General features: G+C 48.5%; 1 protein-coding gene across 5 annotated transcripts in view; it reads right to left on the reverse strand.

Annotated features, from left to right (window-relative positions):
- Window positions 1-22,486, reverse strand: part of ESRRB (estrogen related receptor beta) — a 167,370-nt gene that overhangs the window by 77,381 nt on the left and 67,503 nt on the right. The gene's annotated exons all lie outside the window — the stretch shown is intronic.

The following is a 22,486-nucleotide window of genomic DNA, read 5'->3' on the forward strand; positions in this document are numbered from 1 at the left end:
ACGGAGCGGGGCAGCCCCGGGCCCCCACCCCTCCACCAGCCTTGGAAACATGGGCTCCTGGGTCACACTGCATTCCAGCTTGAGACAGCCCGTGAGCTCTAGATTGATGTCCTATCTGTAAAATGAAGGGAAAGTTACTGGTCCTCAGTGAGGGTTTGTCCCAGCACAGTCTGAGGACTCGTGGCGTCCGTACCACCCAGCGGGTTCGTTAAATTCAGATGCCCGGGCTCTGCCCCAGGCCCACTGAATCGGAATCTCTGGGCTTCCTCCTGCACTTTAATATGCTCTCCAAGTAACTATTACTCGGATGGAAGTGTGAGAACCACAGTTCTCTGAGCCGCGTAATAAACATCTAGAAAGCCTTCTGCAAGTAGATGTGTTCTAACTCCTGGGCTACTGACACCTTCCCACTTGAAGAGTGCATCTCTTCTCACCTGATTCTCCCAACAGCCACCGGAGGCAGGAGGGCAAAGATTCATTCATTCGCTCATTCATGGAGCACCAATGCTCTCCTGTGTGGAGTTCCTCGCTGCCAGACACTGCTGTAGGGGCTGGAGACTTTGCAATGAACAAAACCCAATCCCGGCCCTCAGGAAGTGGGTCCAGACAGATCACATGCAAGTAAACAAACTAATATATGACAGGACACTCCCTATGCCCTTACCCTGCTTTATTTGTCTTCGTAACATGAGTGGCTTCTTGACACTACATCACATATTAGAGCAGGATGGGGCACTATTTTAACGAAAGGTCAGTTGAGTCTTGAATGAAGAGAGGGAGGGAGCTAAATGGGTACCTGGAGAGTTAGGGAAGAACAAGGTTCAAAAGCCCTTGGACAGATTAAGTTAACTAAACATCACAGAAGAGTCCAGAACCTAGCCCAGACTGCTAGCCTCAGCCCTACCTACCACTCCAGCTGGCTTCTTCTCCACCTCTCCGTCTTGCTTCTCCCCCACCCTGTAACTCCCAAAGCTGGCACAAGGTTGGTTTGTCTGCTCAACTCTAAATACACAGAGCCTCTGGCCTATGAATTTTTCCAAAGGCCTTTACACGTTTGAAATATGCAAAAAAAAAAATTAATTCCCAAACATGGAAAGGAAAAGTGCAAAATCAAAAAAATTTAATGTTTAATGAAATGTCCACAAAGTATAAAATGATGTCAACGTGTTTCGTTTATAGTGTGTTCATAAACATTTCATCACATCTGAAAACAATGGGTAGGTTCGATTTTCTTAGTAAGAATTTCTGAGTTGGCTTGATGATTTCCAAGAAATCAGAGCCCATTTTCAATTCAGAGAGTTAACACATCCAAAAAAATTCCAAATAATTTTAATCCTTCCAAATAATTTTTACAATGAAAGTTATATTAATGAGGCATATACTATGTACGTCATAACATGGATTTGTGAAGCTCTTAAAACAGCCATGGCCGGGAGCACGCATGGCTGTACGCTAAGCTAAGACAGCAGAAGCCCTGGCAGCAGGGCCCAGTGCCCCAGGATCAGGGCTCCTGGAGCTTGAGCTGGAAGTGGCACTGCAGCCCAACGGCCCATGCTGTGGACAGAATGAGGAGCCTGCCCAGCAAGAGGTAATCTGTGCAGCAGGGCCCAGCCATTCTGTCCCACTCCACCTACAGGCCCAGGAGCAAGGCCAGCCCCTGAAGAGGCCAGTCCATCAACCAAAGGGAAGGGCCCTGCTTGCTGCTCCCCCAGGCAGGTAAGGAGCACAGGATGGATGGAATATGATGCCCACCAAAGAGCAGGGCTGAGCTTCAGCACAGGAGAGAAGAAATCAGAGTGAGGTTCCCTGCCCAGGTCCCCCAGTGACACAGTGACGTGTAGGGAAGGCTTGGCAGATGAGAATCCTAAAGGTGGTTCACGCAGTAAGCACTTGAAGATCCTAGGCTTTGTGCATTTCCCTCTCTGATCTGTTTGCAGACATTCACTGACGCCTCGCCCCCAGGTTCACTAGGAAAAATTGCCAGGCACACTCTACCTTCTCCTGATCCTGCCCATGAACTCAGAGTCCAAGGAGAAGCTCCAAAACTACCTCACAAGGAAACCAAAAAGGCGGTTCATCCCACCCTCTGGACACTGGGCCCTCTTCAAAAGATATTAACATTATTAATGTTCAAAAAAATTTGTGTGATGACTACACCTCATTTATCATCTCTGGGTTAGTGACCAACTTGGCCAACCAACCAGCTCACATGCTTGGTTCCAAACGACTTTTGTCTCTTAGGGGAAAAAAAGTCAAAATCATCATCAAGGATATTCAAGAGGCTGGGCTGGAGCCAGAGATAACTCTGAGCACCAGGGGTGTGGAGGGAATAGGAGCAAGGAGGGAGAGGAGGGGAGGGGAGGCGGAGAGGTGGGAGGGAGAAGGGAAAGAGAGCAGTGAAAGCGGGAGGGGTGGAGGAAAAGAGAGCGGAAAGGGAGAGGGATAGAAGGAGGAGGAGGACACGGGAGAGGGCTGGGAGGGGAAGGAGGCTGGGAGCTGGGACAGTTAACAGCAGTCCCCTGAGGGCTCTGCTGAAGAGGTGCAGTTCATACGAAAGTGTACATTTCAGGACATTTACTAAAAGATTATACCTAGCAGTCTGTCCATTCATTCCTTCATTCATAATATTCATTCAGTTCTTCCATGTTCTGGACTCTGTCTGGCAGTGAAAATAATGTCCTTGACCTCCCAGGCGACTTTTATTCTAGTGGGAGAGACAGATGACTAAGAAGGACATCCTATCATATCATACCGAATTATATGGTAAGATAAATAGTTTAAAAGTACTCTGGGATGTAGGAGTACACTTACTAGTGTGGTATGCATGTACACAAACTCATACGCAGACACCTTGCTCAAGGGCGTCCCCATCTCCCTGCCCACTGGCTGCACACACACACACACACACACACACACACACACACACACACACGCTCACACACACACTACTCTTCTCTGTGGAATCACCTCACACAAAATAGGATGCAGCGACCTCGCTCACTCAGCAGACAGGCAGACAGCACACCAGATATTTGAGAGCACCCAGACTTGTTCAAGTCATGCCGATTATTGGACCAGAAGTCCTGCTCCCAATTAGCAGGGTCTTGCTGCCTGTTACCACATCTGTCGGTCTGGTGCTTTCAGGGATGACCTCTGAGGGCACTGGGCCATTCGGGCACCAAGCGAAATACAGAGCTGGACAGCGTCGCTCTGTCACCGGCAAAGATGATGGCCCAGGACATGCTAAACCAGTGTTCTTCTGCCTTTCTCTCTGGAATATGAGCAGATTTTACACACATACAGTCTCCCTTCCCTAACCGGCATTATGCCTCCTTCCTCCATTTCCTAATCTCTTCCATTTCCCCTTTGCCATCTAAAGGCATCTTGTCAGTTAAGGACGTTCAGATAAACTGTTCGATTTCAAACTACACACCTGGTGAGGCCTCTGCTTCCTTTGCTCCTAAGGGTTTCCCAGCCACACAGTGGGAATTAGTGCAGTAAAGGGCATGGTTTCGGAGCACATAGACCTGGGTTCAAATCCTGACTTCCCACTTGCTAGAGAGTCATGGAAACTCCTTGTTCTTATTCCTGTAGAATGAGGTACCCGTTCCTAACTCAACAGATTGCTGGAGAGATGAAACGAGATCATACATATAAAATGCTTAGTACTGAGCCAGCACTGAGTAAGCACCTGATAAATGCAGCCTTATCAAGAGCTCCCAGAAAGTTCCTCTCAAGTCCTTTTACTTTTGGATGCATTTTGACCATGACAGTGCATGGAAACCTCCACATGCACAATAGCCCCCATCATGGACAGGCCACCTTCTCGCAGCTGACATGGCACAGCATGGAGGAGAGGCCCAAGAAGCCAAAATCAAGTATTTTCAGGGATGGAGGTTATGGCAGAGGAAGTTCTGAGGACCAGTGAGGTCTCACTTGCTGTCTCCAGGGCAGTGTTTTCCAATGTGTGCTCCACAGAACCCAGTTCCACGGGATTTTAATAGGCAACTTGCCCTTTCCTAATAAGAAAGAAAAGAAAAGAAAAGAAAAGAAAAGAAAAGAAAAGAAAAGAAAAGAAAAGAAAAGAAAAGAAAAGAAAAGAAAAGGAAGGAAGGAAGGAAGGAAGGAAGGAAGGAAGGAAGGAAGGAAGAAAAATTGCCATTGTCAAAAACTAAGGAAAATACTTGAGTGAACAAGTCAAATAGGTTTCTTTACTGCAAAACTTTGCAGAACCTTTAATACGCTAACATGTACCTGAAAGGTTAAAGACAAGGCTATAGTATACAGAGTCCCCAAATTCATTTGATTACTGGTTAATTTTATGTGTCAACTAGACTGGGCCACCAAGTGCCCAAATATTTGGCCAAACATTGTTCTGGCTGCTTCTGTGAGGGTGTTTTTGGATGAGATTAACATTTAAATTAAAAGACCTAATAAAGCCGATTGCTCTCCCTAATGTGTGTGGGCCTCATCCAATTAGTTAAAGGTCTACATACAACCAAAAGCTTGACCCTCTCCCAAGTAACAGAGGAGTCCTTCCATCTGACTGCTTTCCAATTGGGACATCCGTTTTTCCCCGGCCTTTGGACTCACTGAAACATCAGCTCTTCCTGCGTCTCAAGCCCGCCGGCCTCTGGAGCAGAATTACACTACACGACGGACCTTTCTGGTTCTCAGGCCTTTGGACTTGGGAACTCCCCCTGTAGATCTTAGGACTTGTCCACACTCATAATTACATGAGCCAATTCCTTAAAATCTCTTTGTGTATGTTTGTGTATACGTGTACACACGCACACAGCCCTTATCCACTCCGTTTCTGTGGAGAACTCCGACTAATACAACCACAGAAACTGTCCCCCTCCCCCTAGAGCATTCTGCAGCCCTGAAATTCCATGAAGGCTTCAAGGAATGCTGCCATTGAGGGTCAGAATCTGAGGGGACCGTGGGCCTCTGGGGATACCTGCAGCCTAAACCCAGGGGTGCTCTATGAAGGGACATATCACGATGGTCCCCATTCATCATGGTATCTTCAATCGGAAGTCTTCCAGGCTGAAAAGACGTGGGGTGGGAATTAAGAAGCCATACGCTTTCAGGAATGACAACTCCCATTCTGTTTCCAATTTCCCTTTTTTGTTCCCTTCTTTGACACAAGGAGTGCAGTGCTTTTCTCCTGACAATCCTCCCATGTGACGATGTGCGGCTGTGCTGGTCTCCAAAGTGGCCTGGCCCTGAACTGCATTCACACAAAGGGTGACAGGAACCTTTCTTCTCAGACCCCGCAACTCCCTACAGGAGGCCAGACCCCAGAGCAGACGCCAGGGAGGGTGAGGGGGAAGGTTCTCTGAGGTTCTCACCAAAACAGACAAGAAAGCTACTGTCTCTGGGACTTGGAACCAGCTGCCCTCTGAAGAGCACGGAACAACAGAGCTCCACGGAGGAGGACACAGAGCCCCCTCTCACAGGAGTCTCCCCCTTGGAGGACAGATGTGGAAACACTTATTTCCCGCGGCTGCACTTTCTGGCCTCAGGTTGCCCACAGAGCCTCTGGTTGAGCTGGAAGGGATACCTCGTTTCTGGGTTCTAGGCCGGGGGTTCCCCATCCTTCAATCTCCCAAGTTAAACCCCACTCTACCCTACTACCACCAAGTCTGGGAACCAATACAAGGTTCACCATTTTGTCAAGTGAGGACATTAAAGAACAAAAAAACTAGTATAGCCATCATTTCATAAAAGAAAAGCCATTTTCACACCCCAAATGAGGAAGGTCACACTCAGAAAAAAGGACAACCTTCCACTTGAAGCATTTCTAGAAGGCTCACGATACCACTCTTACTTTTCCGGTCTTGTTCTAATCTCCAATCTGCCATGTGAGGTCCATTTGCCACAATTCACAGTTCTCCCCAAGTGCTCTGGCTTTCTCCCCAAATTATGTTCCTGACTTGCTATTTTCTTATTCAAAACTTATTCTAAATCTCTACTGTTCCCAGAACGATTTCTCCAGAAGTTCTCCCAGAAGCAAAGTGCCGGGGGATGGCAGTGCAAGAAAGGGAAATTATATGCTCACTTTTAGGGCTCCCACTGCCAGGTTAATTCTGAAGAGCAATTGATGTGTCAGGGATCAGGAGGGTGGGGTCACCCTTCTTCCCTTTTGCTTCCAGCGAGACTCCGGGAAGCTCCAGCTCCTTTTGCCCTCCTGGCCAAAGCAGCGTGGGTTCTGCTGGGTAAGTGCAGGTTTGGCTGGTTCAGAGGAGAAAGTTATAGGCATCTTGCTGGGCCATTACTTATTCTGCACGGAGCAGGAACTGAGCCTGACCCACGGCGGCCACACTTACCCCATCCCCCTGGACACCTGCATGAGCCCCTCCTGAGTTTGCTCCACGAAGTGGTGGCAGCTGGTCAGGAACAGCGGGGTGTGACTGTGAAGTCAGGAGACCAACTGTGACCAAATGATATTTATACACCCCGGTGAGTTCTGTCCCCTTCAGCGTGGTCACCTTGGCCATCGCTTCCCAGTTCCCGGGGATGCTGTCTTCGGTCAAAGCATTTTTTGGAGCTCCTTTTGGGAACTGCCTTTGCAGCCAGATTATCTGAGAAACAGAGGCACATCTTCACTTTTCTTTGTAATCAAAAATCGCTGTGCTCAGCTTTGTCACCCAGCTAATTCCCTACATTTGCCTCCAAACGACCTTGACTGCATTAAAAATTAAATCGACCCCAAAGGAAGAAGATTTGCCACCGGCGAGCATATGCAGAGTACAGGATACGGACTCTGATGGCCTCCCCAGGAGGAGTGATGGCACTGCTAAAACACGCCTCGCAAGAGGCCAGGTGTTACGGCTGCTGGAGACGACCCTCACATGCACCCAATGAGCTGGGTGCTATTATCCCATTATGCAGATGAGGAAATGGAGGCTCAGAGGCTAAGTGACTCGCCTAAGATCACAGATCTACTCGCGGGGCCACTGTAGGGCCTGCCTCAGACTCCTCCCCACGGAGCTTCCTGTAGGATTGGTCAAAGTACTCCATCTGTTTAAATAAAAATGTGGGCTCTGATTTAGAAAAACCATCAGCCAGCGAACGAATCGTCCAGTGTCCTCCCCTCTTCCCTTTGCACCATTTCCTCCCAAAGGATCAGCATCTCTTCTTTGCCCCCATCTGTATGTAAAGAAGGCAGACGAGCCCGGGGATACAGATGGTCTGGTGGTGGTAACTTCTGTTTCCAACTTCTGACTTCACTCTGGGGCCTCAGGTCTCCATCGGGAAAATGAGGATTAAAATAATCTCTAACCCACCTAGGCAACTGCATCCTGTCTGTTCCCCCTACGGGCCCTCAATAAAAGAGCAGAGGCCGAACTGTACACAATGCTGGATGGCGGTGCTGAGATTGAGTTTCGGAGTCGGGTGGACCCTGGTTTGAATCGGACCCCACTGTCCACTAGCTGAACGACCATACAGCCTCGCGGGGCCTCGGTTTCAGCCTTCGTACAACGAGGCACAGGAGAGCTTCTGCCTCAGAGGACTGCTGTGAGGATTCACTATGTGCCTCTGGTACCTGGAAAGGCTGACTATGAATGACATGGCGGACACTCACGGTCCCTTCCCCAGATGAATGCCCGCTACTGCCTAGGGTGGTGCCTCTGGCCCCTCCCCCGCAGCCCTGCCCTCCTCCCACCCACTGGACCTGCCAAGGCAGGAAGCAGCCAAGCAGAGACCACCCAGTTTCTTGGCTGCCTTTGAACCCAGGTGATGTAAACAGGGACAAAAAAGAGAACCAAACAATTTCCAATGAAGAGAGGAAAGAATACAGGGGGAGCCATTTGTCATCCACAGGGGTGTCCAGCCTAGTGGACTCTGGAGGAGGATCTGAGTTCAAATCTCAGCTTGGCCTTTCATTAGCTCTGTGACTTTGGTGATGCTACTCAACCTCTCTGAGCCCCCGTCTTCTCATCTATAAAAATCAGGAAAATATATGTGCCTACTTTGTAGTACAGTTGAGAATCAAAGAAAAAAAAATAAATGAAAGCATGCAGTGCTGTGTCTGGCACAGAGTAAACACATAGGTATGTGTTAGCTGTTAGGGTTATTGAACCAATTTTCCAACAAGTACAAGCTGATTCAGGAGTTACTGCTCCACGTCGGAAAGATCAGAAGTAAAAAAGTGAGATGTCCCATGTGGCCCCACACAGGCCCACCAGCTGCTCCCCCCTGATGTGAAAAAAAGGGGATTTTATTTTAAAGGGCAACATGTACAATAGAGAGCTCAGTCTCCCGCCAGATGACATATCCGCTATAACATTCCACACCGGGGCCTTTTCCACTTACAGCCCTCTAGCGATGCAGGACTCACTGCTCAGAAGGAAGTCAGTCCACCTCTGAGTACCACACGTCCAGGTCAGTCAAAGACCCTCTACTTTGCACAAAATGACTTTACCCCAAATAATTCTATCTTGGAATTACTCTAAAACCAGGACCTCACCTTCTTTAAGAAAATATGGATCTGTGACTAAAACCGAGATTCCCAGGGCCAGGTCAAACTGTGCACATTTGCGGACACCCTAGATCAGGTACCTGGCATGTTGATGATTTTGCGTGGAAAGAGTCAGACTGCAGGGAAGGAAACACAGAGCTGTAGCACCAAGATGTTCTGCTGCCTGGACTGGCCCTGCAGGCCCTGCAGGCCTGGCCCTGCAGGTGGAGGGAAGAGGGTCTTGCCCTCTCCCTGGTCCTGGGTTACCCTCTGTAAGCCCCTTCCCAAGGCATCTGTAGGACAGGAGGCCTCAGGCCCCACAGCAGCCGCTGGAGGCGTGAGTCTACCTGTGACCTTGAATCCAAAGGCCCTGCCAGAGAAATAACAATGAGAAATGTCACCAGACACAGCTCTCTTTGATGTGTCCCGACCTGGGGAATGGGTGTCAGAAGACACACAAAAAAGCCAGATGGTATTTTCCAGGGTCACGGTCCACCCTGGAGAGAAGCCCAAGGCCCCTTTTCATGTCCTTCTCTGAGTCAGTCCGTGCCAGGGCGTCTGGGGTGGGAGGACAAGAAGCCGCAAGACACAAGATTAATGGCTTCCGAGGCAGGGGGGCAGCCACCCACTCGTCCAGTCACGATCCTCCAGTGACTCCCTCAGCCTGGCTCTGTGAGGCGTGAAGTGTAAAAAGAAGCTGGTGAGAGGCCAACCCTTGCCCAGCTGGGCTGCCTCATCCACTGTCAGCACCGCCACTGGAGCCCAGCCTTTGGGCTCAGCCCCGTCCGGGGCTGACTTTGTCACTGCTGCTCGCAGAGGTATGGCTGAGCTTGGTGAGAACCGCACTGCAGGGGACTGGGGGGGGGGGCACAGGGGGCAGGGAGCCGGGGCAAGGACAGAATCCCGTTTCCAGAAGTGTGTCCGGAAAACTGGCTTCCAAGTTTGTAGAAGGACCCTCCTTTATTTTGATGCTTTTTTAAAGGAGAGTTTGTTAGTTTGCTTGCATGCTTTGGCTTCCTTAACTTTTGAATTAAAATTGTTTTGATGATAGAATACATACTCATACAATCAAAAGGGTAAAGTCAAAAGTAATCATCTCTCCCAATTCCAAGGTTCTCAAGCAGATGCCCTAGAGGTGACTCAAATGACAGCTTTTTGTGTCTCCTTCCAGGAGTTTCCAAAGCTTTTTGCCCAGCATTTGAAACTTAAAAACCATCAATGTGATTTTACTATATATTCTGTTCAGCCACCTGAGTTTTTCCACTTTATGTTGCTTATATTTCAGTATCGGTCCAGATAGACCTACGAAAGCCTCTTTTTAATGCCAAAATATTCTTGATTCTCTGTATCATAATCTTGGTACCTTTATTCTCCATCAGTTGAAAAAAAACAAAACATAATAAACTCACCCTACAGTAATACTTAAAAATGAATTTGCAAATGACCCCAGCAATGCTTACAGAGAATGCGTGGGCACAACTGACTCTGGAGTCCTGACAACACCCCTGTGTGAGCATTTTACAAGCATTATTTTATAGAAACTTCCTATAACCTTATAAAGGAAGGACTATTATTCCCATTTTTCAGATGAGGCCCGCGTGGCACAGGGAGGTTAGGTGACTTGCCCGAGGCTGCACAGCAAGGGGATGCAGCAGAGTTGCCAGGTGAATTCGGACCTGTCTGACAAAGATCCCACCCTCTCCACACACCACACAGGTTGCCTGTTCCTCCACGTCCGTCTAAGGGTGAGTTATGAGTCAGGAAAGGACCCCTCTCCTTCCTCCAAGGAACCCTCCTCTAGCCTCACCAGCTGGGCCAGCTGTGTTTATATACACAGGGTCATTGCCAGACCCCACCACTGACCTCAGATCAGTTAGGTACTGACCTTGGACATGGACTGCGATAGCCAGGATGTTGCCTGGAAACACCCACAGGGCTGGCAGCAGGGCAATGCGTTCCTACTTTCGTGCCAGCCACGGGGCGAGGCAGCAGGAAGGCCAACGTGAGTCAGAGCACGTGGTCTTCGCTGTCACGCAGCTCATAGCTCCCATGGTCCCCTCCACACACTCACTGGGAGAGGAGCTCCTGACTGTGTCTTCACTTTGGGCACCAGGAGCAGAGAGCAGGCTGAAGAGACGGCCCAGGGAGAGCAGCGTGAAGAGAGTCACAGGCCTGCGTCAGAGGACGATGGCAGAGGAGCCATGCGGAGGAGGAGGCCACCTTGCCAGGAAGATCAGCTCATCTTTCAGCCTACCAGTTTCCATCTATTGAAATGCTTTCAATGCTTTGATTTTTTTTTTTTTTTTTTGGAAATTGGAATTGTTTGCGCAGTCTGTCCCGCCCTCCTCTGGTTCTGTCTGGCTCCCACAGTCTTGTCACCTGGCTTGGCCTGGGGCCAATGCGACAGTGGAACGTGGACTTGGGGATCTGCCCTACTGAGCCCCGAGGCTCACAATTCAATTCCTCACAACCACAAGGCCATGGGGCCCTCACTGAAGCTGAGGGGAAATAGAATTTACATCCAGTAAGACAGGCAGTGTGCGACAAAGAGGCTGGGGCCTGGGTTTCAGTTTGCACTTGAGCTGCAGGACTGTGCAGACCAGGTCCTCATCCACTCAGGGCCTCAGTTTTTCCATCTGTAGAATGGGGGCTCAGACGCCGCTAAGCCTCAGGTCTTCCCCAGGCCCCCACATCTTGCCTTCTCCCTCTGGGGAGTAGGAACTCCACCATACCAGCCATGGAGAGGGCTTGGGGTCCCCAGGCGTGCATCTTTAGAACAGAAGGTGCAGAGAGAGAGGAGGCAAAAGGTGTGAGTAGCCACAAGAAGCACTTTGCATAGTTCCTGGCTCATAGTAGGCATTCAGCAGATGTTAGCAAAGATTACTGTCAGCAGGAAGAGAAGAATACAGTGACGTAGGCCTCGGGTGACAGAGGCAGAAATACAGGGCTAGGAAACAAGTATGATGGAGAAAAAGCAAAGAGCTACAGAATCAGAGAGAAACTGATTCAGCTGGCAGTGGCCAGGTTGACCTGTCATGGCTACAATCTCTGGCCTCACCTATGTTACCGGGAGCTGAGGCATAAACTGGCATCTCAGTGTTGCCCCTGAGAAGACGGCAGCTATGGAGACCCTGGCCTGAGCCCTTTGGACACCCCAGGTCCCCCTGCTGTCTGTGGAGAGGCCCCTGATTCAGATCCTCTGGGTATCTGCTAGACGCGGACACCTGCTGCTGGCCCAGCCCTGCAGACTCACCCACTGCAGCTGCCCACACCCAGCCACACCCTTGGCATGGGCACCGTCCAGGAGACCCACCCCCTGGCCTGACCTCCGCTCTCCCTGTGGGTATGGCTTGGCTGCCAAGGGTCTCCGTTTTCCTGGACTGCTCTGATCGCATAACCTTTTTCTTTGCAATAAAGATACTTTATGCAACGTCGTCGAGATGTCATAAAATGTAAAATTTTCTCGAAAAGTACATTTACAGACCTCGAAAAGGATCCATTTCCAGACCACATGTAACTGTTTTCTTATTACTATTACCATAGGAAAGTGCCTGGCAGAGTAAAGACTGGGGAGGTTGCGAGGGGTGGAGGGGGTCAGTGAGGCTGATGGCCATGACACATGGGGGGGTCTAGTGGAGCCACACTGGGAACACTTCCCAGGGCAAAGAGAGCCTTCTGTGCTGAGGCGTGCCTGCCCCTAGTGAGGGAGGTCAGATCCCCTACTGTCGCCCTAAGTCAAGCCTACAGGGTCTCCTCCTGGGACTGCTCTGCTGGTCAGGGGTGGAGCTGGGGGTTTCCGGGGACATAAGCGAGAGAAAACCTCAAACCCCACCCAGGCCTGCTCGATATGGGCCCAGCGGTACACAGACCAGAGCAGGCCTCTGCCCTTACTGCCTCCCGAAGGCCATGAGCATGAAGTTGACCTCCAGCACTTCCGTGCCCCACAGACCAGCACACCGGCCCTCTGAGGAGGTGACCACAGGCACGGAGCTCCAGCTCAAAAATGCTGACATCTCTCAAGCAGTTCCCGTCCACAAAGGCCAGCGCCATCCAGGCCAGTTGACCCAGGGAGCTGGGGTCGGGGAGGGCTGTACTTCACCCCTCTTTCCTGTTTGGCAAGGGGAGGCACGCCCCTCAGCCCAGCACCGACAGGCGCTGACACCCACATTTCCAGATGCCCTGAACTTCTTCTGCACAGCTGTCCCGGGATGAAGACCTGGTGGCAGCCTCATGAGCCACATGCCCTTCTCAGGGGCTCTGTTCCCCCTTCCTGAGCCCAGGGTCGGCTCCAGACCACGTTAATGTGCCGGGAAAAGTGTCAGGAGGGTTGGTCTGGAACCACAGGATCTGTGAGAGAAATGGGGGGTTCTCCGGGCCCCTTGGAGTTCTGAGCTATTTCAGGCAGGCTTGGATTTGCATCCTAGCTCTTTAAGTGGATACACTGTGTCATCTCGGCAAGTCACTCAAGCCCTCTGGACCTCAGGTTCCTCCTCCGTAAAGTGGGGACAGGACCATCTGCTTAGAAGTGTCACTGTAAAGATGAAGAGACCATGCCTGCAAACACCCAAGCTCGCAGAACTTCCCTTTCCTTCCAGCTCCCCCACAAGTTGCTAACCTCCAGCACTCCCCAAAATCTACTCACAGAGGCCCTTAGCGCCCAGGGACCATGTGAAACTCTCCCTCCAACGTACCCCTGCCAGCCAGGGCCCCCAGCTTGCCCACACCCACACACCCCCTGGCACCTTGAGTCTGGGCACGCAGGGTCCAAGCATGGCTCTCCTCCACAGGCATCCTGAATTAGCAGCAGCAGCAGCAGGAACGGGTGCCCCCTCTGCTGTGCCTACTGAGAGCTCTGGGGGACCCGCTAAGAACTGCAGCAAGACAGAACAGCAAGTCTGAAGAGTCATCAAGCTCTTCAGGCTGCAGGGAGGGGGTGGGTAGACAGAAACCCAGCAGCGTTTAGAGAACCAGGGCACCTGTTAGTCGGGGGGCTGCTCCCAGTGTGTGAGTCAGGGCCTCGGACCCCTCAGCTCCCTCTAGGCCCTCAGCCCCTTGGATACTCACCCTCTCTCCCCACTGCCAGGTGTGCCTTAGTGTGAATTAGAAAAACTAAGTTCAGATCTCACCCACCCCATCCACCATGCACTCTTGGTTAGTGAACAACATGTACAACGGTATAGGTGGCCCACCAGCAGTTTAGCCCAATGCACACATTTTCTCAAAAATGCATCCAAGCTTTCACCTCCTATTTGCTGAAGGCTCCTCCATGGCCAGCCAGCCCTGTGCTGTATAGACTCACCATGATTCAGACCCAAGCCCTTCAGGGTAAAGGGGCGACTCTCATGGAGAGGTGGCAGGGACGGTTTAATTCTCAAGGCTGCCTCCTCCTTGGCAAGGCCATTTCCAAGAACATTTCTCTACAACCGGGGATTCAAAGAATGAAATAAGACCCCAGCACTGAGCTGCACCTTCTGACCTGTAAAACTGGGCAGACCTAGCCATGACCTGGTGTATCTGCAAGCTTGCAGTTCGCTTACCACAGAAAGTGGGCTGGGCTGGCCAGGAGCTGAGAGTCACTGGGCTGGGCCTCCTGATGCCAAAGGTCTGAGCCTGAAGCAATTTCCAGGTCGCTGCCAGCGCAAAGACCTCCTCCAGGAGCCAGAGTTAGCTGGCGCCAGAGGGACCCCCCAAGGAGGAGACTAGGAGAGCTCTAGCCCACTCAGGTCCTCTGCTGGTCCTCTGCTGTCCTAGGAGCCACAGACCAGATGCTTCAACTTCCCACTTCCCTGTGGCATCCACGGCAACTGCAGCTCAGCTTATGCAATCCCAACTCAAGCTAGGTACAGCATGTGCACTAACTTGGGAATTGTCTGGAATATTCCCTCACCTCCCAAAGCCAGAGGGGCCCTTACCTTCAGGGACATGGCTGCACCTCACCCCGCTCCCCACCCAGTATTTTCAGGGAGAGGAGCTGCCCCCTCCCATGGTCTCAGGGACCCGCCACAGCCACCTGCAGAGCCTCCCTTCACCCTGAAGCTTGGCTGTTCTCAGCATCTGCTGTGACCTCCCGTGTGCCGGTCTCACCGGTTCAGCGCTGGAGGCAGCTGCTGTGGTCCCAATTCCTCTCCTGGCCTGGAGGCTTGAGCATACCTCCCCACCAGGGCCTTTCCCTTTGGAAAACCAGAGCTTTCTGCTTTCTGCTTTTAGCTACTACAGTTAAACACCCCAGGCAAGAATCCAGCAGGGAAAAGTAGTAAGTTTACACTCTCGGCATAAAACTCACATTCCACTCTGGGAAGGTCATCTGTTTCGATAGAATTTGGATAGGGAGATGCCTGGAGCACGGAGGGAGAAACACTAAAAAGAGCCAAAATTTATTGAGCACTTACTGTGTAGCAGTCTCTGCATTAAGTGCTTTATGTTGATCAATTTTTTAATCTTTACAGTAATGCGGGGATCACTGCTGATGAGGAATCTGAGGCACAGAGATGAAGTCACTTATCCAGGATCACGGAGCTGGGCAATGGTGTGGTGCAGACAGGCAGTAAATATTTAACAATTGGCTGGAAGAGGGGTACTGATTTGAAGAATCTGCCAATTTCCATGGTGTAAAGACTTCTATCGTGGCTGGCTTCAAGCTACCAATGTGACATCACTGACATTGGGCTACTAAGAAAAGATGGGCAGTAATAAACCATTATACACTGTTTCCACCATACAGACGCATAAGATGCAAATTTACTTCAAGAAGATAAAGCTAAAGGCAGTAAAATGTTAAGAAGTAATGAGATTTGAGTACTTACTACCTTTGTTTTTAATGCAGTGTATTTAATTGTAGGTATATATCATTTCATTTTTAATAATGGTTCTGTTTATTCATTAGCTCCCCAAATTCTTGAAAACAACAATTGGCTCTCCCAAGCAAGTCTGAGCTGGTTCCAGCACACCACTGGGGCCAGGATTTAGACTCAGTCTGGAGCCAAAGGTTTTGTCCTAACCACTACACTACACTGCCCTGGAGAAGGACACGGATGTCCTCCTAGCCAACCAGCTCTGTCCCTGTTGATCAACAAAGCAACAGACGCTGCAGAAGCAGGTCCCTCCTGAGCACTTTTTCCATGGCCTGCTACCTCCCTCTATGCGCCTGGGATACCCCTTCCCTACTGCCCACTCCCTAGGGTAGCTCCACTAACCTACAGTAAGGACCTACTCTGTGCCAGGCAGTATTCTAGGCCCTGGAGACACAGGACTGAGCTTACACTCTCGGAGCTCATGATCTAGTGGGAAGAGATAAGCGTATATTCAAATCTAACAGATTACAACCCAGTCAAGGCCAGATTGCAGCTGTAAAGAGAGAGATTAATTCCCCCTGGGACGGATCAGGGAGGGCTTCATCCAGAGGCGCACACATGAGCAAGGTTTGAAAGGATCGATAGAAGCTCGCCAGGCTAACTGGGGACTGGAGGTTAAGCAACAGTACGAATAGGAAAGAATAGATCTGCCGTATATACTTAGAAAAAAGTTGTCCAGACTGAGAAGGGGATTAGACAACAAAGAGAGAGAGGGAAGAACTGAAGATATGCTCCATGTCTTGGCTGGGGTCCCTGCATCAGGGGAGGAAGAGATAAGGAAGACATGGGGAGAAGCGGGCTTGGAGTCCCATGCTCTAATTCTGTTTTGTATATGCCGGTGTGAGGTACCCTGGGAAATCTGAACCAGTCACCAGTAGGGCGCTGAGATTCAGACAGAGGGCTCATTGGGGAGTGGGCAGTGAGAGAACAAAGGGAGGGCATGAGATGGGAAAAAATACAGGCTGAGAAGAGAGCGACTCGGCTTCAAAATACATTTAGGACAGACTCAGAGGGAGGCATGAAGGGCTTGGACCATCAGGAGAATTCTGGAGTTTGGAGAATGCTGTCAGGAAGACCAAAAGTTTCTTTCTCCAGCCTTCCTCTGTGCCAATGACAAAGGCTGAGGGGAGAGGAGGGGCCTAACTCACTGTGGCACTTCTTCCATCTGTCATTTCAGAAACAAGACCTGGGACCCAATTTTCCCCTTCCGCCTCCACCCCAAACTTTACCTACATGTCTGACTCACACAGCTATAAAGTGGTGCTCCTTATACGAGAAAGCTGAAATTCCGGACACAATGAGTGACATATACCATGGTGGTTAGGAGAGCAGGCTCACAGCCAGACTTCCCCTGAGCATATCCCAGCTTTACCAGCTTTGTGACCTTGGACAAGTGGCTTAATGTCTCTGTACTTCAATTTCCTTACCTGCCAAATGGGTATGGTAATAGGACCTACTTTGTGGGGTTGTCATGAGGAAGAAACGAGTTAATAGATAAAAGGTTCTTAGGACAAAGCCTGGCACATAGTAAGTGTTCAATAAATGCCAATGATTGCTACAATTATTATTATTACAATTGCCCACCTCTGACACTATAGTTTATTTTTAGTTCTCTCATCTCCCCCCAAATTTTTTTCCAGCAAACCCTAAAAAAAATCCCCAGGGACGTAGGTGTCTTGGAGAAGAGAATCTAAACATAAGTACTGGACTCTGAAAATGGTGCTGGCTGTGTTGCTTCTGCATATCCAGCAGCTGGAGGGCCTTCTCAGATGGAATGAGACCTAAGTACTTTCCAGAATGTCTGAAGGTCAGGCAAGCCACGAAGGCTGTGGTGTGCTGTGTGTGTGTGCGCGCGTGTGCGCCAAAGTGAATGGAGCATGGCTCCGAAAGCCAGTTCCCAAACCAGAGCTGATTTCTGAAGCAGCAGTCCTGTACTCATTCCTCCAGGATCCTGCATTTGTGCCGGCTCACTCTCTGGGATCCACCACACTGCTTTGCTTCCCACCCCCGGAAAGGCTCCGTAGTGGCCCATGAGGTGCAGTGCCATCGAGGGCCTGTAGGGGGCTCTAGAGCTCTTCCATTTCCCATACTCTGGACTGGGAAGGTACCAGCTTAAAACAGTGGTGTTGTTTACCTCGGCTGTGCGACTTGACTGCATCTAGAGGTGAGTGAAGTGAAGCTGGGGTTCGCTAGTTCCCCTTTAGTGAGCCCCAGTTCATCCATGCTCCGAACTGGCTGTTTCAGGTTTAGCCCCTTGTCCTCCTTACTCCACCACTTAACACTGATTAGGGTGGTTTCCCCACAGCCACCTAAGGGACGCCTTCAAAGGTCAGCCAGCCTCCCGTCCTTGTGCAGGAAGGCAGGGAGAGGCCACTGCTTTGGCCTCCAAGGTGCAGCAAGGGCAGCTTTCAATTGCCAGAGTCCCAGGTTCTAGCAGTCCAGCCCCCAACCTGCTTGTCAGGGAAACATCTGGCAGAGACAGCTTCCTGAAAAGACTCAGCTTACCCTGTTCCTCCCTAAGGCAAAATTCAATAGCTCTGGGTGCTCTGTTAGGAGACCTCATTCCACAGATTTACTTACCTAATTGCAACTCTATCAATATGCCTGGATGACGGAAATCACTTGTACCCACTAACTTCTAAAGACATGGCCAACCTTAAAAGTTAATATTGGCATAAAGTTAAAGATAGTCATTTAAAAAATAATTTGAAAACACTAAACACATAATCATTCTTTTGGGCTTTGTCAAAAGCAGAAAAAATACGGGAAATATGTTTCTTAATCAGAACAACTTAAGAAAAACAACCATGGTTAGGGTTGTCCGATTCAGCAAACATCGCATGGGACATACTTATACTAAAAAAATGATTTGTTGTTTATCTAAAATCCAAATTTAACTGGGTTTCCTATACTTTATCGGGTAACTCTACCCACGGGCCTGAGGTATAGGGATTCATTTGGAGGAAATTTCCCATTCATCACCCCCACCCAAATCACAATTCCTTCTCTAATCCCCTTATGTGACGTATGGAAACCCAAGTTACACTGATCGCATTAAACAATCAGTTCAAGCACCCCAATCTCACTTTTGAGGACCCTCCTTGTGAGGTTATGTCAGGAAATGAAAAGTAATTTCCAAAAGATACCATCAAGAAATTAATAACATCGAACATTTACTGTACACCCACTGTGTGCCTGGCATTTGTGAATCACCTCTGTTTAATCTTCATTACAACCATGGGACATAGATACTATTAGCAGAAACTAAAAAGAATATGTACAAGTCTAATTTCTGTAGTTCTGGCAAAGGCATGTAAATTTCTAGTCAATTACTTCTGAGAGAAGGAAAGGGGAGGGAAATCAAGGGCTCCATCCCCTCAACAGGCTTATTCCTAGCACAAGGCCAGGTCTGTTGCTATTTCGTTATGTGCCACTTACACAGGAAACTGGCTTAATTTCAATGAATCTTCCCTGGTTTGGGATATGGGATTGTGGAAGAGAAGTGTGTGGGAAACCCATAACAATTTTCAGTAAGTTGCCCGAACAACGGAGGGAGCTGTGTTACACCTCACGATAATAAACAGCTCATTTGCTGGGAATAAAGGCACACTCAAGCCATCCCAACACTCGGTGACAATGACACACAGATTCCAAATGTTCTCTGTAAGAAAAAACACCCTTTCTCCTAATCCTTCTTAAACTCAACAAGACTGATTGGTTTTTATTATTCATGAATTAATTTTTTACTCAGGGTCCAACAAGGGAATTGAAGCTATAACGTTTCTCACCGATTAAGGGGGGGAAAGCAGATCTCGGCCTGAGCAGGGCAGCTAGACTCTTGCTGAGATCCTTAGGGGCTGGATGTTTTGTTTGTTAAATCAGTTAGTAATCAATTAATAACCTAAAGCTTTGGGGTTTTTTTAGAGAAAAAATGAGTAAGAATATAAGTAAGAATTTTAAAGTAGAAAAAAATACAGACAGCTGAGGGACCCTGGTATATTAGGTGCTTCCTATTACATTAGGCTGGTCTACTAGGCTGCCTCCTATTTCCAAGGCATGTGTGTGTGTGTGTGTGTGTGTGTGTGTGTGTGTGTATACACACACACACATGCCTTGGAAATAGGAGGCAGCCTAATATATATATCTATTTGGCACAGAGGGTGCCAAAAAAATGTATACACATTTTAAGAAAGGAAAAAACTGTAGTAAAATTGTAATAGTCAATATATACTGACAACAAAAAATGAATACAAGTCATGTGTATACTTTTTTTGGCACCCCTACTATATAGATAGATAGATAGATAGATAGATAGATATAGATATATATAATATATCTATATACACATATAGATATATTATATATATCTATATCTATGTGTATATAGATATATTATATATATCTATATCTATATCTATAAAAGAGGAATGAGAGAGGAAATAACAAAGGCAGCACCGATTTCAAAAGTAATGTGCAGATGAGCAGTCTGCAGATGAGTAGGTCCGGTCGGGGAGTCAGCATAAAGAGTCACAAGAGGGGTCACAGGGATCCAGAGAGTCAGCTCCCTCTGCGTCCAGAGGGCAGGTTGATGTAACCAGGAGCAGGGGACCACAGCCTCAGAGAAGCTGAATGGCCAAGAAGGCGATCAAGGGTGGCGAGGTGACTTTGCTTCTCCACACAGCTCTTTTCCCAGCTATTCACATGCGCCAAGTCATAACCACCCCCTCCCCCCTTGTCCTCTGTGTGCCTTTGGTCTGCAAATCGCTCCTGAGATCGCGGCCAGAGAAACCAAGGAACTTGAGGGGGTCGAGAGGCAGAGCATGCATGGGCCTCAGCAGCGAGTGTCAGTGGGGTGAGACCTGACATAGCATCCTTTACAAGACATATTTCTCCCGTCCTAGTTCAAAGGCAGCACACCCAGCATTTCTCAGAGGTGGGGGCATAGGGCTAACACGATATTCTCCTCTACCCCTCAGAGACCAGGCAATTCTAGCTCTCGGATTAATTTAGACATGCAAACCTGAAACCTTTGCATGTGTATGTTTGCAGAAAAACATTTATGTTCGGGGTCAAGACACAACAACCCTCATCCAGTTACTATGAGAAAACTGGTTATGAGAATTCCTTTGCGCTTGTGAGGAAGAAAAATCTGCAAGCTGTTATTACCGTTATCATAATGATTATAACCATCGCATGATTGCTATTATTTCTGTAAAACCGGTGTTCTTTCTGACAAAGCTTGTTAGCTTGACTGCTTAGGTAGACAATGTCAACACACCCAAGAGACAAATGACAAAGAGTGAGGTTAAAAGAAAAAGGAGAAATACTGCATTCTGCATGTGTACTGAAGAGAGGCTTCACCATCAAAAGGGAATGTTTTCTGCTGATCGATTAGGAAGGCAAAAAACAAAAGGATACATCAGCTCATTTACTTTGCATCACTAAGATCCCAAACTAGAACTCAAAGTGCCAGGAAGTGAGATGAGAGGAGAGATTTAAAAATTGGTTTTAATAAAGTTTAGTGCTTTCTGATACCCTCCCCCACACCTCCAGTCCCTATCGCCTTCTTCCTCAGGACACAGACAGAACCCACCCGGAATTTGCCTGTAAACAGGAAGCCTTTACCTTCCTTGTTCGCACCAACACATGTGAGCAGGCCACTGACAATGGATCAAGGTAGTGATGGCTGAATCAGGACAGGGTGGCCAGTAATAGGCATTCTGCTTGGGGACTTCCCCCGACTAATTGTGCTCAGTGCCTCAAAACAGCTCGAACAAACCCACACACTCATACACGGACACGCAGAGTCATACACGTTCAGGTAGACCCGTGCACAGACCCACTTCCTCCAAAAACATGTAAAATCAAAGAGGGCTAAAAGGACAAGGGCAAACTAGAGCAAGTTGGAATGAAAATAGAGGGAAAAAATAAGTGAAGACAAAGGAAAATGTTCAATTGTGAGACGAGAGAAATCGCATCTAAAACACCACCTTCCACATTCCCCCTCCCCAAAGCATTTCTTTACGAATGGATTTCCTTGTTCTTTGCCCTTCGGAAATCAAGAACACACAAAAGGCCAGTGATGCCCAAAAACCATTTTCCAGGGATCTTTAAAAAAATACAAACCAGGTAAAAATACCAAAACCATAAATCCAAGTAAATATAATAAAAATTTTAAAATTCACAAGAAGAATAAAACAAAAAAGCTCATTTTTTAGCTTTTTATAAAATTAAGTGAATTCAAGCATTTTCTTGTACAGAGCCACGTTAAAATAATATTTAGTATTTGGGGTTTTGAAACTGACGGTTTCCTAGATGGAAAAGCTTGAGTCTAATTGACACCTCACATTCATACAGTTTTAAATGTAGTCTTTCAGTAAACAGCGATGGTCGGGCGTGCGCTGACTGCTGCTATAATTGGCAGGAGAGGATGCTGATACAGTTTTAAATGAAAATTGATCACATTTGAAATCAGAAGATAAAAACAAAACCTTGTCGGAGTTTGCTTAACTGCCTTTTGACCTCTGGATGAAATGACATTGAGAAATAAAATAATATTATCCAGAAAACCATTCCCAGAAAGGGCTCAATCCCGGAGCCGCTGAATGACAATATTAAATAGAATATTTTAGAGAGAAGAAAAAAACAAACTTCCTTGGGATTAAAATACGTATAGGTTTAAAAGCACAGCAACATGAAGATGAAAAAAAAATGATGTCTCTAATCCCCAGGAAAACTTTGGTTTTCAGTTCGTTTTAACCCACACTAATACAACTCTGAATTTAAGACATTCAGCCAATAGTTTTGTGTTTTTTCCCCACTTTGTCCAATTCCATACTGAAAGTCCGTCCCATGGTTAGATTAACCAGTGTGATTTCCTTGATTTAAGAAAACATTTGACCCTTTCAGCTATAGACAGTCAATGGCTCTATCCAGAGAGAGAAGGGGAACACACACACACACACACACACGCCCCCTTCCCCCCCCCTCCCCCCGTTGGGAACCTAGAACAGAACTAGCCCAATGTTCCTTTGAGCGCAGCCATCTGTTATCCCAGAGAAGGGCAGGACAGTCTTCTCACCCTCTCCGGTCTGCCCAGTCCCACCCAGGCTAGAAAACTAGGGAGACTCCGAAGAAAAACTGAACTCCTGTGGCTGCACGGACAGGC

This window comes from Rhinolophus ferrumequinum, chromosome 6 (genome assembly GCF_004115265.2).
Source record: "Rhinolophus ferrumequinum isolate MPI-CBG mRhiFer1 chromosome 6, mRhiFer1_v1.p, whole genome shotgun sequence".
Taxonomy (NCBI): Eukaryota; Metazoa; Chordata; class Mammalia; order Chiroptera; family Rhinolophidae; genus Rhinolophus; species Rhinolophus ferrumequinum.